The sequence below is a fragment of the Gossypium hirsutum genome, chromosome A12 (assembly GCF_007990345.1).
Source record: "Gossypium hirsutum isolate 1008001.06 chromosome A12, Gossypium_hirsutum_v2.1, whole genome shotgun sequence".
Lineage (NCBI taxonomy): Eukaryota > Viridiplantae > Streptophyta > Magnoliopsida > Malvales > Malvaceae > Gossypium > Gossypium hirsutum.
This window is the reverse complement of record NC_053435.1, coordinates 2,610,739-2,619,936: the sequence shown is the minus strand read 5'-3', so window position 1 is coordinate 2,619,936 and position 9,198 is coordinate 2,610,739. Positions and strand designations below refer to the sequence as shown.

General features: G+C 37.7%; 3 non-coding genes across 3 annotated transcripts; all 3 read right to left on the bottom strand.

The window, feature by feature from the left end:
* Nucleotides 1-4,868: 4,868 nt before the first annotated feature.
* TRNAP-UGG (transfer RNA proline (anticodon UGG)) lies at nt 4,869-4,940 on the bottom strand. Its single transcript has one exon. It is a non-coding gene; the product is annotated as a tRNA-Pro (tRNA).
* Nucleotides 4,941-5,747: 807 nt separating this feature from the next.
* Nucleotides 5,748-5,819, bottom strand: TRNAP-UGG (transfer RNA proline (anticodon UGG)). The gene has a single exon. It is a non-coding gene; the product is annotated as a tRNA-Pro (tRNA).
* Nucleotides 5,820-6,932: 1,113 nt separating this feature from the next.
* Nucleotides 6,933-7,004, bottom strand: TRNAP-AGG (transfer RNA proline (anticodon AGG)). Its single transcript has one exon. It is a non-coding gene; the product is annotated as a tRNA-Pro (tRNA).
* Nucleotides 7,005-9,198: the final 2,194 nt, after the last annotated feature.

Sequence of the window (9,198 nt, the reverse complement as noted above, 5' to 3'; positions counted from 1 at the left end):
ACTGGTGCGTCTGATTTATTCATGTCTAAAGAAATGGAAAAGGAACTTGGCCTTAGAATTGAGGAAGATTCGGGACGAATCAAAACGGTGAATTCAGAAAGCATTCCCATAACGGGTGTGGCAAAAGGGGTGGAACTCAAACTTGGCGAGTGGACGGGCAAAGCGACCATTAAGGTAATCCCATTTGATGATTACGATTTTGTAGTTAGATTAAGTTTACTTGACAGGCTTAATACGGATATTCACTCTTCCGAGAATTACATGACAATCTCCGATGCAAATCAACGATATATGGTGAGAATGAAAAGGAAGGGAAGCATGGAGGGAAAAACCTTGTCGGCAATTCAATTTGCCAAAGGAGTCCGTCGAAATGAAGTCTCCTACCTAGCTACCTTGAGAGACAATATGGATGATAAATTCGAGGTGGAAATTCCAAAGGAAGTGGAACGGTTGCTAAAGTCATTTCAAGATGTAATGCCCATGGAGTTGCCCAAAAGATTGCCACCTAAGAGGGAGGTGGACCACAAGATTGAGCTGTTGCTCAATGCTGAACCACCAGCATGGGCACCATATCGGATGGCTCCACCGGAACTAGAGGAATTGCGGAAGCAGTTGATAGAGCTTTTAGATGCCGGGTTCATTAGACCATCTAAAGCCCTGTTCGGTGCACTTGTGTTATTTCAAAAGAAGCATGATGGATCTTTGAGAATGTACATTGACTATAGGGCCTTAAACAAAATCACTATAAAAAACAGGTATCCCATTCCTTTTATTGTAGATTTGTTCGATCAACTTGGTAGCGCGAGATGGTTTACTAAGTTAGATTTGCGATCGGGGTACCACCAAGTGAGAATAGCCGAAGGGGATGAGCCCAAGACAGCCTGTGTAACTAGGTATGGGTCCTTTGAGTTCTTGGTGATGTCATTCGGGTTGACAAATGCTTCGGCCACATTTTGTACCCTAATGAATAAGGTATTACAACCTTTCTTGGATCGTTTTGTGGTTGTTTATCTTGACGATATTGTGGTGTATAGTAAGACGATCAAAGAGCATGTAGGACACTTGGAGGAGGTGTTCCAAACTCTACGAGAAAATGAGCTATATGTCAAAAAGGAGAAATGCTCCTTTGCCCAACGAGAAGTGCCATTTCTAGGCCATATTGTGGGAGGTGGCACGATTCGAATGGATGAAAGTAAAGTTCGAGCAATTTCCGATTGGGAATCACCAACCAAGGTGACGAAGTTGCGGTCTTTCCTTGGATTAGCAAATTACTACCGTCGCTTCATTGAAGGCTATTCCAAGATCACTGCACCCTTGACGGACCTGTTGAAAAAGGGTAAAGTGTGGGATTGGGACCTTCAGTGTGAGAAAGCCTTCAACCAAGTGAAGCAAGCGATGACGAGCGAGCCTGTACTCGCATTGCCAAATTTTTCAAAGGCATATGAGGTACGCACAGATGCTTCAGAGTATGCGATTGGAGGGGTGTTGATGTAAGATGGACATCCGATTGCTTTCGAGAGTCGAAAGCTTAATGAGACAGAACAGAGATACACGGTCCAAGAAAAAGAGATGACGGCAGTGGTGCATTGTTTGCGCACATGGAGACACTATTTGCTGGGTTCCAGGTTTGTGGTATTCACTGATAATGTTGCAAATAGCTATTTCTTAACCCAGAAAAAGTTGTCCCCCAAGCAGGCTCGTTGGCAGGTTTTCCTAGCAGAGTTTGATTTTAGCATGGAATACAAGCCGGGGAGTGCCAACATTGTGGCCGATGCACTTAGCCGACAAATGGAATTTGCAACGATAAGCCAACTTGAAAGTCCCTTATTAGAGCGCATTCAAGAAGGACTGTCCCATGATCCCACGGCCAAAAATCTAATGGAGCTTGCTAGAGATGGCAAGACGAGGCGATTTTGGCTCGAGGGAGAATTGCTATACACTCATGGGCAATGCCTATATGTGCCTCAACATGGGAATTTACGAAGGGAAATCATGAAGGAATGTCATGATTCAAAATGGGCTGGCCATCCAGGAATACACCGTACCTTGGCTCTATTGGAGGATCGATTTTATTGGCCTCACATGGGTGATGATGTGGAGACCTATATGAAAACTTGTTTAATATGCCAACAAGATAAGGTTGAGTTGAAAGCCCCTGCTGGTTTGTTACAACCGTTGCCCATTCCGGAGCGCCCATGGGAGAGCTTGTTCATGGACTTTATCACAGGCTTGCCTAAATCTGATGGATTTGCAAGTATTTTTGTTGTGGTGGACAGGTTTTCGAAGTATGCAACTTTTATCCCCGTAACCAAAGAGTGTCCCGCTAAGGAGGCAACTCGCTTATTCCTTAAGCATATGGTGAAGTATTAGGGAGTACCACAGTCTATCATCAGTGATCGAGATGGGCGATTTATGGGTCGATTTTGGACAGAGTTGTTCAAGTTAATGGGCTCAGACTTAAACTTTTCCACTAGCATGCATCCCCAAACTGATGGGCAAACCGAACGAGTGAATGTATTATTGGAGACGTATCTTTGGCACTATGTAAGTGCGACACAAAAGGATTGGCCAAAGTTGTTGGACGTTGCCCAGTTTTCGTACAACTTACAACAAAGTGGGGCAATGAACCAGAGTCCGTTTGAGATAGTGACGGGGCAATAGCCGCTTACACCCAATGTGGTTGCAACTCATTATGCGGGATCGAATTCAGCAGCTTATCGATTTGCGAGGGATTGGCAAGAGCAAAACGATCTAGCTAGAGCTTGTCTACATGAGACAAGCAAGCGCAATAAGAAGTGGGCGGATCGAAATCGAAGGGACGTGCAATTTCAGGTCGGTAACCCAGTTCTTGCCAAACTACACCTGATTTTGTGACATGATGGGTTACACAAAGGACTCGTTCGGCGGTATGAGGGGCCATTTCGAATTGTGAAGAAGGTAGGCAAGGTGGCCTACAAGCTTGAGTTGCCTGAGAAGCTCAAAGTTCATCCAGTATTCCATGTGAGTATGCTTAAGCCATTCCATGAAGATGGAGGAGACCCAAATCGGAGCAAGTCTGCACGAGCACCAATAGGGGTAAAAGTCGCCTATGATCGAGAGGTCGAGAACACTGAAGTGGATTGTGTGGTCAGACGTAAATATTACCGACCGCGGCGTGAATACTTGGTCCGATAGAAGGGATTCCCGGATAGTGAGATGAGTTGGGAACCTGCTGAAGCCTTGTGGCAATTCCAAGACAAGATAGATCGATACCATGCGGAGGACGCGACGAGGGCGTCGCTAGATTTGGTGGGGGAGAATGTCATGGGTTGCGCATGGGAGCCCGCAACCATGACACATCTGTGCGATCCATCAAGAAGGAAGGAGGTCATTTGGCCCAATCAGACTGGCCAGTTGCTTGAAGAGATTGAAGGCCCATCTACAAGTTAGACAAATATGGAAACATGATCTTAAAAGATATAATTTTATAATCTTAGAGATCTTAGATATGATATGTAATCTTATAAGATATTATTTTATAAGATTACATATCTTAAATAAGATAGGTAATCTTAGAAGATATGATTTTATATTCTTAGAGATTTGATTGTAGATACCCTTTAATCATAGCCGTTGATGTACTTGATTTTGTACCGTTGGATTTGGAGAGGCTCAACTATAAATAGAGGCCTCTTCCCTCATTGTAAAGCACTTGAGTTTTGAGTAATAAGAATTCTTGAGAGCATTCACTCAAACTTTTCTCTCTCTTGTGTTCTTATTTTCCTTGGCTTGTTCTTGTCTCATTCTTCTTTCATCTTGTTGGCTTTGAGTTGCTTTCGCTTGAGTTGTGTTTTGGGAAGAATTCTGTTGAATCCTTCTTTTGTGGAAGTTAGGCTGACTTAGGCGTTTTTGGAGTAAGAAACTGCCTAAGGCCGCACGGATTGCGAGGCAAGAATCCTAAGTTCGTGACACTAACACCCACATTTCAATCATCCTATTCTCGATACGATTTTCCGCCCATTATCGTTATAACCCACCACCATATCTTCTTCCTTATAGAACGAACTCCCAACATCAACTTCCATAACAACCAAAACTTCCCAAACTACCCCAATAATTATAACTTCTCAAACTTACCCATCAACCAAGATTTTCCCAACCATCAAAACCAAGCAGCGATTTGAGAAAATAACCTTTAACTTCTCCTCCTCTTTTAGTTGGGGAAAAAACTTGTAAATTATATTAATAGTAAAAATTATTAAAAATATAAAAGAACTTGTAAGAATTTTAAAAATTAGTAAAAAATTATTAAAAAGTATAAATATATTAAATATATTAAAAATGTAAAAAAAATTGAAAACAAATTACTAAAAAAATTAAAAATCTGTAAAAGAATTATAGAAATTAATAAAAATTGTGAAAATTATAGGATTTTTAAAAATTTTGTAATTTTTTTCTCTTAAAACTATATTCTAATATTCAAACAATGTTTGTTGTCTAATTAAAAGTTTATTCTTTTTTTTTCAAAATTTTCCGAGCATCTTATTGAAAAATTTTCAATTAGACAGTGGAATCTAATTAATCAAATAATGTATGAAATCGGTGTTCGCCAATCCATCATCCATGGGCATAAGGTAAATCTTCAATCTCTTTGTTATAATAATTTTTACAATTTTAATCATTTCTTTTATAAAATTTTAATTATTTTCACACTTTTTAAAGTTTCAATATTTGCTACATTTTAAAAAAATTACAATTTTTTTCATGTATATATTTTAATTTTTAATATTTTTTACAATTTATTTATATTTTAATAAATTATAAAAACTTTTTAGGGATTAATGACTTCGGATGAAGCCCAGTCAGTCAACATGCAAAGAAAAAAGATTGGGGCATTCCGAGAATTGAACTCGGGACCTCTCGCACCCAAAGCGAGAATCATACCACTAGACCAAATGCCCAATGATTTTTGGTTCTCATATTTATTAAATATTTTCTTTCCAAAGGGCTTTGGTTAATTTTCCCTGAACTTATTCCTGGAAGACCAACGTGTCCTAGTTTCTTACTTTTGATGTAGTTCAATGTACCATTTTACTGCTACAATTAGATGCTAAAAGCTTTTGAAATTGCATCCTGAAATAAATCCACCTTGGCCACTCTTTTTAGTAATTAGTTGATAAAGAATTTCTCATTGCTATAAGCATTTTTTGTTACAAGTATTCAAGCCTACTTGGCTCATGTGTATTGCCATTACATACATGATGGCCTTTTCAGCAGATTGTTAGTGAGCTTTGGGCTAATTGAATAAATAGTGCATTCCTTATCCAGATGTGTTCCATGGATAACCATACTAGATGGTTATCAGTTTTGCAGGAGTTCTTCACATAAAGGCTAAAGCAATGTCCTAATGACCTTTTCTCTGTCAGGCCTTGAAGGATGAAGACTGAAGTCTTGTATTTGTGCAACAACTTTAGCTGTAAAGTCATACTGTAATCCCAATGAGTGAGGTTTAAATTCCATTTTGAGCTTTGGTTGAAGGCATACTGGTATGAAAGGAGAGGCAAACTGTAGAATATGAAGTCAATACCGAGGAGTATAGGTTGGTGATTGGTCAGCATGACCCATAGGCACGCTTCTTAAATCAAACCCAGATTAAGAAAAAGGCACATCCCTGTTAGTCTTTTTTGGTTGCTAAACTGGTTGTTTATTAACTGTTTCATTTCTTTATTTTCAGAGTGTGAGGCAGATTGGGAACAAAAATGAAAATGGGGGCATTCCGAGAATCGAACTCGGGACCTCTCGCACCCAAAGCGAGAATCATACCACTAGACCAAATGCCCAATTGTAGTTCTCTAACCTTTTCGATTTATAACTATTAGCTCTTCTCCCAAGTCATGTTGATTTTCATTAGACTAAACATTCTAGCCTTGACCTGGTTCAATATATAGTGCTCTTTTAAATTTTCATCTATATTTTGATGTCATTTTATGTTTTTTAGTTGCAACTAGAATCCAAAACATATGCAGAACATGGGTTTCCCAACTTCTATAATTTCTTTTAACCAATGACTGGTAGTTTGCAAGTTTTTTGTGCTCTTAGAAATGACAACCTTGTTTTGTTTCTACCTCAAATTGGTTTTAAAACGAAACTGAGAACAGTTAGGCAGGTATTCAGAAAGCCAATTACAATGTCATCCTAAGTATAAAGCTTTTCAAGCTGAATTTCAGTCTGTACATGTTAGATTTTATGATAACTGTAGGACTTGCAGGACCTAATTAGGATGGTTAAAATACTCAGAATCCAACTCGATAAGGTCAGATTTTTCTTCTTCTTGAAATCGGGTTTTGGGGCGGGTCGGGTTAGCTTTAGAGAATGGTTAAGTCAGACTAAGTGTGAAATTACCCATCCCGAGATATTTATGAAATTACCTTTATATATATTTAATATTAATTAGGTTAAAAAATCCTTAAAATTTATCACTACCAACATCATTTTACCACATTTACTCTCGTTTCACACTAGTTTCTTTCCCTCTCTCATTTTATTCCATTTTTCCAAGTCTTCCTTATTTTTTTTTGCAAGCATGGTCTTTTCTATTTAAAAATATTTTGAATTAACTTAGGTCGAATCAAATCAAGGTCGGATGTATAATTAATTTTCGTGTTCAAGTTCAAGATGAGTGAAAAGTTTTTAACTCGAGATCAAGTTGAAATCAAAGCATGGTGATAGAGTATCGGGTTGGGGCGGGCATAAATCTGATGTAATCTTTCAAGTTTCAAAGATCTCCTAACTACATAAAAAAAATTAACATACAAAAGTTAGACACAATCGTAAATGACATTTACACCTGAATCTAAATCACACTATTTAATTGGATCAAGAATAAATTAAAAAAAAAAGAAGAAGATAAAAAATTAAATAAAAGTGATTCTCATGGCGAAACAAAAACTCAGGGGGCATTTCGAGAATTGAACTCGGGACCTCTCACACCCTAAGCGAGAATCATACCACTAGACCAAATGCCCATTTCTGTTAATTCTGTTTTTTTTTATTTTATATAATTCTAGTGATGCTCCAACGGGCTAAATTCCTGATCTTCCAAGTTCCAAGAGCTGCCATATTTTCTTGGGTAAATTACACTCATAGTCACCCAACTATTGGTGAGTTTCCTTTTTAGTCACCAAATTATGAATAGTCACAAACCATTTGATTGTCCTTTTTGGTCATCAAAGTTAAATGTCTGTCAAAAGTATGATGTGGTAGCTTTTAAATTTGGCATAATTAACTTTAACCCTTAATATTTATACATTGTGTTAATTTAGTCTTGATATTAAAAAATTAACTCTCAACATTTACACATTGTATAAGTTGATCATTTTTGTAGTTTTACTTTTCTTTGCAACTGTTTCACTTAAAAAGTTAAAAAAAAAAAGGATTATAAGCTAAATTTGATTGCGAATATACCAAAAATGGAAATATAAAAAATCCAAGATAATACTATTTTTTTTTATCTTTTCTCATTCTTTTAAAATTAATATTTAATGATACAAAGAAAATTAAAACTGAAAAGAAAACACCAAATTATGTGATGTGTAAATGATGAGGGTTATATTTTTTAGTATAAGACTAAATTGATACAAATATAAATAATAAGAGTTGAAGTTGCTATTACGCAAAATTTAACAGCCGCCAATTTTTTTCTTTTGTAGCTGAGGTGACCAACTATTATAGTTTATCCTATTTTTCTTCTCTTGCTTCTGTGGTGCTTGTAATATAAATATAATTAATTACCTCGCTATATATACAAATGCAGTCTCTTTCCATTATATATTTGTGTTGACAGACGCCCTTTTCACAATATAAAAAAGAAAGATTAATGTTCACAATTCATGCAAAGTTGTCTCAAATTGTTGACATGCCATGGCGTGGCATGATGAACAAAGTTTCACTCCTCTACTTGCAAATTGCAGTTCCGAGATTGATTTCCATCCTTTGGTTTTATAGAGCTGTTGTCTTTTGTTCTTCTACGCTGACAGAGCAGCTTGGCTCACAATCACAAATATGTATTACATTAGCTGAAATCAAGTCTTCCAGTTTCTTTCCTTTAACATGCGAACAAGTATCAGTAGATCCACCATTAGTGACCCTGCAACCGAGAGTGAATCTATTTTCTCATTGCTGGAATCCTCACCATTTCTCTAAGCTGACCGAATAACGGGCATGGTGCTGGTCAGGCCCAGGGCAGTCTTCACAAGTTTTGCTTCGTTAATGATCTCATCCAGAGCTTCTGACACACTAGGATCTGTAACTTCACAAGTAAACGACTCTCAGTCCATCACCTACAACACAAAATACATTTTCATCTTGGGCTTCACGTTGATTTAGTTTGAGTTGTTGCATATTTTGATTGTAAAAACTGACATATTTCTTGTCCAAAAAGATCAACAGCAAACACCACATGCGCCTTGGTGATAATATGATGGAAGACAAGAAGAGTAGCCTAAGAAGCGAAAGATGCAGTCCACGAAGTTTATAAGTCAGGCGGTCCATACTTTCCATGCTCTCCTTCAGCCTAGCATAATTGTATACCCAATATAAATATTTCAAAAAATACACTTTTAACTTTTGTATTTGGGTCAAGTGGTTTAAAAACACTTTTGCTTGAAAAATTTATCATTTACTATTGTTTATGGTTCCAAAAATGTTTTTGGCTCTAAAAAAAATACCTTTAGGCTTTGTTTAGCAATACTTTTCAAAAAGGATTCATGGAGTAAAGAGCAATACTGATGTACTCTAGCAGCTTACTTATCTCACCTCTAAGTTGGAAGCCATAGATGCCGCCCTGAAAGCTCAATCCATATGCAAGGGCCCTGAGATTACCTGAGGTTCTTGTGAAGCTAGAAAATCCCCCATCAATAAAAGCAGGCGAGGAAGTTGGTGTACCTTGGTGGTTGAAGAACCCATTTCTTCTTGATGGCAGAAACCCTCTTGGTTGGATTCTGAAAGCCGAAATATCAAACTCCAGATGAGATTAAGGTTGTTTTTGTAGCCATGTACCTTGCAGGTGACACTCTTGATCTCTTTGCTTGGATCAACAATGAGCGTACTTTATCATACTGGGGGAGAGCTGGTAAAAGTGTTGCAAGAAAGTTACGGACTAGCTAAGCTTCAGAACCCAGAGGAACATCTTTGCGGCATTAAGTAGACAAGCTCCGTTCA